The following is a 7,674-nucleotide window of genomic DNA, read 5'->3' as shown; positions in this document are numbered from 1 at the left end:
TGTTGAAGATCTGTTCCATACCATTATCTTGAGATTCTTCTCCTTCCTGTATGCCTATGATTTGTAAGTTTTGTTTTTTTATGGTGTCACACAATTCTTGCATATTCCGTTCTTGTGTTTTTTAAAATTTTTTGTTATCTTTGCTTGAGTGGTCTAATTCATCCAGTTTATCTTCAAGTCTTGATATTCTCTTTTCCATTTCATTGATCCTATTTATGATGCTTTCTCCTGTCATTTCTAATTGGCTCACTGAGTGTTTCACTTCCTTCTTAATTTCAGCCTGAGTAGTCTTCAGTATTCCTAACTCTTTACTGAATTCATTCAGAAGTTTATCCCTATCTTTCTTCAGTTCTTTGATTTCTTTTTAAATTTGCTGAATTATTTTATCATGTTTATAATTGTTCCTTTGAGTTCCATGTCCTGTGTTATCTCTGGGGTTCTCATTATACTCCTCTAGAGGACTATTGGTATTTGGTGATGATATGTTATTTTGGTTTTTCATGTTTGTTTGTTTTTTTTTTTCCTGTATTTTGACTTGTGAATTTCTTTTGTAGTTTCTGATTCTTGTGTGAGACTCAGGCCTTCAAGTTTAGGGCTGCTTTTTGTGAACTTTACGTGTCTTTGTGGTTTACTTTTTGGGTATGAAAAGCTGGTTTGTCTAAGCTTCCGGTTCTCTCTTTTGATTTTATTTTGGAGTGGCTGGATTACTTTTTTCTTCAGGAGTTCCCACAGAGGCCCAATTCAGGTGAGGGCCAGATGTTTTCAGGCTTTCTTCAAAGGTCTGTATCCCTCCAGGAATTATTTTGGCCTCAGGAATTTGGGGGTTGGACTGGCCTGGGAGCTGGTCCAGGAAAGATGCTGGTTTAGGGCAGCTGGTGGCCGTGCCACTGAGAGATGCAAAGGCAGATGTGAGGGGAAGAGGCCCCAAGGCCTCCTGGAGACTGCACTGAGGAGCTGGGCTGGCCTGGATGCAAAGGATCAGGAAGAGGAAAGGTCAGCCTCAGCGTCCCAGAAAGAGGCTGGCACATGGTGCAGGCCCAGGGAAGCGGAGGGAGTTGAGGGAGGGTCCCAGAAGCAGTGCTCCTGGGGCCCAGAGAAGGCAGTACGTTGGTCTGGTTGAAAAGGATCAGGAATCAGTATTGGTTCTCCAGGTGTCTGAGTCCCTAAGAACAGGAATGGGGCAGGGCCCAAACTCGGAGGAGAGAATGGAGGCAGAGATGGGAGGATGAATGAGGCTGGGGAAGTCAAGGCATGGAGGGTGCAATGGACTTACCCCAGAGAGAGGCCTGTGGGTAGGAGAGAGGCACTCTGTTAATTTTTAAAAATACAAATGAGTTAATATATTTTTATGTTGACCAAAATTGAAGGACATTCAGACAAATACAAATGCAGCATTATTTCCATGTGGTTGCCAAGGACTAGGGGTGGAGAAATAGGGACAGTAGAAAAAACTAGTCTTTTTGTTCTAAAAGACTTTCAATAGGTGAATGCTGAATCTAATTTTGAACCTGCCTATCATGAAATATACAACACATTCAAAAACAACTGCCTGTATTGGAAAACTTATACTGTGATAACATATAATGCAAGCCCAGAGTAAAGCACATGTTACAGGATAAAGAGACAGGAAGAGGAAGAGGAAAATGGAAAGAGAGAAGTAAGGGGAGAGAAGGAGGAGGAGAAAAAGAGGGGGAGAGAGAGAGGGAGAGAGAAAAAGAGAAAGAGAGAGAAATTGACATCTTAAATTTACTCTCTCAGACTGATCCTTAACACAGGCAACAATGAGCAATAATAGTTTTAAAGCTCTAGAAAATCCTTAAGATGAAAGAAAATACTAAATGTCAGTGTTCTGCCACAACATGTGGCAAATAAGGGAGCAGAGAATTATGACACCCTCACTTAAAAAAATAACTCAATTGAGGCTTTCCCCCAAATCAACTTGAAGACATAGTCTACACAAATCATGAACACAAATGTCATAAAGAAACTCAATTAAACAATGATGTGGAATAATTCAAGAAAAATTTACAAAGAAAAATGGAAAATCAGTAATGAAATAGACACTCTAAATGTTTGGAGTGGAAATTAAATAGCATATGAAAAAAGTTACAAGGAAATTAAAAAATAAAAAGAAAGAAACACTATTTGAAGATGAAAGATGGAATTACCAAATCTCAGGAACACAAATAAGATTGAACAAAAGTGAGCAGCATTTAACAGACCTTTGGAGCATTGTCAAGTGACATTGTGAAAGTTCCTGAAGACAAGTAGAAAAGATAAAAAAACTGAGGAAAAAAATGTCTAAATGTCCTAAATCTGATAAATGACATCAGTATAAACACTCAGGAAAGTCCTGTTGCTGTGTTCTGAGGATGTCATGTGGTCAGCTGTCTTGATTTCCCTGCCATGGCAGACTGCATGCTGAACTGTTAGCCAAATAAACCCTATCCTTCCCAAGTTGTTTTTGTCAGGATTATTTTATCACAACAGAAATTAAGACATTTATTTCTAAAAGTCTATTTTTCTATTTTTAAAAATGTAAATAACCAGGCTATCACTGATATTATTTCTATGTGATATGAGCCTTCAAACTCTTCTAATTATTTTTCTTTCTTTCTTTCTTTCTTTCTTTCTTTCTTTCTTTCTTTCTTTCTTTCTTTCTTTCTATCTTTCTTTCTTTCATCTTTCTCTGTTTCTTGAGACAGGGTCTCCCTGTAGTCCCAGTTGGCTTGGAACTCACTATGTAGACCAGGATGGCTTCCTTCTCATGGAGATTTACCTACCACTGCCTCCTGTGTGCTGGAATTAAAGATAGGCACCACCAGGCCCTGTTTTTTCTAATTATTTTGAATTGCGTAATTTTCTGTTCTAGTTTGCTTTTATATTGCTGTGACAAACACTCTGACCAACACCAACTTGGAGAGGAGAAGATTTATTTGGCTTACATCTCCCAGTTCATAGTTCATCACTGAGCAAGCCCAAGGTACGAACTCAGAACAGGAACCTGGAGGCAGGAGCTGAGGCACAGGCCATGGGCAGGTGTGGTCCCCTGGCATGTGATCAAGCTGCTTTCTTATACAATACAAGACCACCTGTCTAGGGGTGGTACCACCCACAGTCCAATGGAGGAAATTCCATAATTGAGGTTCAACTCTAGCCAGATGTGTCAAGTTGACAACTTAAGGGATCCAGCACAATTGACACTTGTCAACCTCACCCTCAAACATATCACTATTAAACCGCACGATTTTCATTTCTTATCCCCAAGATGTCATGTCAGAACATAAAATAGTACAACTTAAGAAATCCCACAGTCCGAAAGAAAAAAAAATCCAAACACTTTAAGAGTTCAAAGTCTCTTAAAAGTTTTAACTATGGGTGCCTGTAAAATCTAAAACAAGAGAGGTACTGTCTTATTTCAAAATGGAAGAATAGGGCACACTTAAGCAAACCAAAGACCAGAAAAGCAGTTCAAGGCTGGGCATCTGGGATTCACTCATGATTTTCTGGGCTCCAAAGGGTTTCAGTAGCTCTACTTCTCTGGCACTGCTGTGCATAGCACATACAGCCCATCTTTCAGGCCCAGGCTGGCTCCATTCCACACCTGCTGCTGCCCTTGGTAGTCACTCTATGGTTCTGGCATCTCCAAGAAGCTTGAGTGTCTACTGAAACTGAAGTTGCACCTTCACCAATGGACTCTTCTGGCCTCTCAGGGTGCAAAGTCTGTTTCTCTCCATGACCCCTTCATGCCTTCAACACCAGAACCATGCAGGAGACTCTTTCACATTACCAAGTCCTGCTTCCAGCTTGAGATGGAGACTTCCTCCCTGGGCTGACCCTGAGGAAATACTTCATAGAAGATTTCACCTTAATGATGCTGGTCTCTTGTTACTCACAGCTGATTTTCAGTCCCAGCTAACCAGCGTCAGTTGTCCCAGTAAAACAAAAAGTTTCACTTCCAAAAATTCTTAATTTGACGCAAACATAAAAAAACTTTGCTTTTAAAAAGTCACAATCCAGGTCTCCATTATCTACATTTCTCTTCAGGATAACTGTTCCAAACTCCACAGCAACAGCTCACTAGGCTTTAAATACTCAATGGCTTTTCAAGTCCAAAGCTCCAAACCTTCCACAGTCTTCTCAAAAACAACTGGGTCAGGTCTGTCACAGCAATACCCCACTTCTGGTACCAATTTCTGTTTTAGCTTGCTTTCAAGCTGTGCCAAAACATTCTGACAAATGCCAACTTGGGGTTTATTTGACTCACATCTCCCGGGTTCATCAGGGAGCCCAAGGTAGGAACTTAAGGCAGGACCCTGGAGGCAGGCTGTGGAGGAATACTGCTTACTGACTTGCTCTCCTGCCCTGTGTTGAACCTGCTTTCTTATTCAATATAGCACCTGTCCAGGGGTGGCACCACCCACAGTGGGCTGGGCCTTCCCATATCACTCAACAATCAAGAAAATGCTCCAAAGACATGGCCACAGGCCAATCCAATGGAGAAAATCCCCTAATTGAAGCTCCCACAACCCAGGTGTGTCAAGTTGACAACTGAAGTTATCCAGCACACTGTCATAGACTGCAATACCCTACAATGCTCTGGAGCATTAAAATTAATTCCCCCACTCTTAATGATTTTGGCATCCATTACTTATTCTTTTTGCCTCCTCTGTCTCCCCTAGTGACCTCTATTTCATTTTCTGCTTCTATATGGTCAACTGCTTTAGCCTCTACAAGTAAGTGAGAACATGAAGTACTCATTTTTCAGTGCCTGCCTTATTTCAGTTGGCATAATATCCTCCTTACCATGTTTTCAAAAGATAGTATTTTATCCTTTTCATTTTGTGATGCACATATATACTGCATACAAAAATGTCCAATAATCTATCTATGGACATCTCAGTTGATTTAATGCCTTGGCTTGTGTGCACAGTGCTGCAATAAACATGCTATGTATGTTTGATGTAATGACTTTTGTCCTTTGGATTATACACACTAGTGAAGTGTGCTGAACTACATAGCAATTCTATTTTCAATTTTTTGAAGAACACTTTTGTCTTTAATGACTGTGCTAATTTTTACATTTTCACCCAGAGTGTGTAAGAATCCTCCTCTGTCTGTATTCTTGCCAATATTTAATTTTTGTCTTTCTGGTAATAGCAATGATGAGATGATTTTGTGGTTTTGAATTGTATTTCCCAGGTTATTAGTGAAACAATATGCTTTCGTGTACTTGCTGGCCATTAGCTTTATCATTTAAAAAGAAATGTCTATCTAGATCATATCCAGATCATTTATTTTTTGGATTTTAATTTTTTTCTATTATGCTCTTTGAGTTCCTTCTATATAGATATTAACTATCAGATGAATAGTTTACTAATATTTTCTCCCATCTCATTATTGTCACTCTGTGGATTATTTCCTTTGCTATGCAGAAAAAAAGCTTCTTAGTTTGATCTAACCTCATTCTTATAATTTTGCTCTTGTTAACTGGAGTTTTAGCGGATTATTCAAAACTCTTTCTACTAATGCCTTATAGTATCTCCCATACTATTTTCTAGTAGTTTCATAAAGTAAGGCTTTAAATTTAGGTCCTTAATCTACTTTGTATTGATTGTGTGTGTGTGTGTGTGTGTGTGTGTGTGTGTGTGTGTGTGAGTGTGTGTGTGTGGTAAGAAGTAAGGCTATGGTTTCATTTTTCTGTATAAATATATCCAATTTCCTCAGCACAATTTATTGAGGAGAGGGTATTTTCTACAGTGTGTATTTCAAGCAATGTTGCTGAAATTTGTTGGTTGTAAACACATGGGCTAACTGGGATTTTCTATTCTGTTCTACCGGTGTATGCATCTGCTTTTATGTCAATAATTTGGCAGCATGTTTTGAAGTCAGGTATTGTGTGCTTCCCTCTTTGTTTTTTTATGTTCAGTATTGCTTTGCTCATTCTGGGCTTTTCATTGTTTCATATGAATTTTGTGATTTTTTTCTTGTTCTTTGATAAATGTCATGTGTGTTTTGATGGTAACTTCACTGAAAATGTGATTACTTTGGGTAATATGGGCATTTTACTAATATTAATTCTTCCATTCCATGAACATAGGATAACTTGTGTGTATGTGCATCTTTGTTTTATTGTGTCTTATAATTTTCATTGTGTAGCTCACTTACTTTACTTTCACTTATGGTGAGGCGAAGATGATTACAAGTTCAAGGCAAGCCAGGGCTATTTAAGGAAACCCTTAAGTTTTACAGTAAAAGGATAAAAAGAAGGCTTGAGATATAGTTAGGTGGTACTCTGGGTTCAGTCTTCTGTAAAACACACACACACACACACACACACTTTAAGGAAACCCTTAAGTTTTACAATAAAAGGTTAAAAAGAAGGCTTGGGATATAGTTAGGTGGTATTCTGGGTTCAATCCTCTGTAACACACACACACACACACACACACACACACACACACACACACACACCTGTGGTTTTCTATGGGAGTGTAAACATTGCATTGATTCTTATTTTAGATATTGATTTTGAGATCTGAAACCTTACTGTGTTTCCTTAATGGTTCTAACAGTTTTTTGATAAAGTCTTAAGTTTTTTTGCATGTGTAGTCACTTGAAAATAGGTTTGGTTTGACTTTTTTATTTCTAATGTGGATGCCCTTTGTTTTTTTGTCTTGTCCAAATGCTGTGGTTATGATTTCCAGTACTAAGTTGAATAGGAGTGTTAAAAATGAACAACCTCATTTTATTCCAGATCCTTTAAGAAATACTTTCAAGATTTTCACAGTTAGCAGCCATTAGCTGTTGACCTGCCATATATCACTCTTATTGTGTTGAGGTATGTTTTTTCTTACCTAACTTGTTAAAGGTTTAAAAATTTATCGATTTATTTTTAAATATTATTATTTTTTTAATGTGTATGCACATATTGCCTGCATGTAGGTAAGTGCACCTGTGTTGTACAATGCCCGTGGAGGGCAAAAGAGGCTGTTGGATCCCCTGGAACTGGAGTTACAGACAGTTGTTAGCTGCCATGTGGGTGCTGGGATTCAAACCTGGGTCTTCTGCAAGAACATTCAGTGTTCTTAACCTCTGAGCCATCTCTCCAGCCCCTATTTATTTATTTTTATCTTATGCGTGTGTGTTTTGCCTGCATGTGAGTGCACTGTGTGTGCAATGCCCACAGAGGCCAGAAGAGGGTGAGATCCTCTGGAACTGGAGGTACAGATCGTTGTTAGCCACCATGTAGGTGCTGGGAACTGAATAACCTGGGTCCTCTGCAAGAGCAGCTAGTGCTCTTAACTGCTGACACATCATCTCCCCAGTCCCCTGTTAAAGGTTTTATTTTTTTAACAGGTAAATATATTTAATGTAAATTTATAAGTTTACAGAGAATATTAATTCTGGTTTTGGTTGGTTGCAATTAAGAGAACACTATTTGTAAGAAAATAATCAAAAATTTTAAAAAGAATATGAAAGCTAAGACCCTAATTTTGATTAATGTATTTTTTCCCTTTTTATAGAATATTTGGATCTTCTCCCCTATCTGTACCACCCTTACTATCCTCCACCCAAATGGGAGGAGGAGACACAGTCTCTTTTAAGGGTATGACTCTTGGTAGGTTAACCAGATTCCAGTGGATGGACCCACACCAAAGGGCATTTGGGGAC

The sequence above is a fragment of the Nannospalax galili genome, unplaced genomic scaffold (genome assembly GCF_000622305.1).
Source record: "Nannospalax galili isolate Female #2095 unplaced genomic scaffold, S.galili_v1.0 scaffold235, whole genome shotgun sequence".
Taxonomy (NCBI): Eukaryota; Metazoa; Chordata; class Mammalia; order Rodentia; family Spalacidae; genus Nannospalax; species Nannospalax galili.
The sequence above is the reverse complement of the archived record's forward strand: the minus strand, read 5'-3'. Positions refer to the sequence as shown.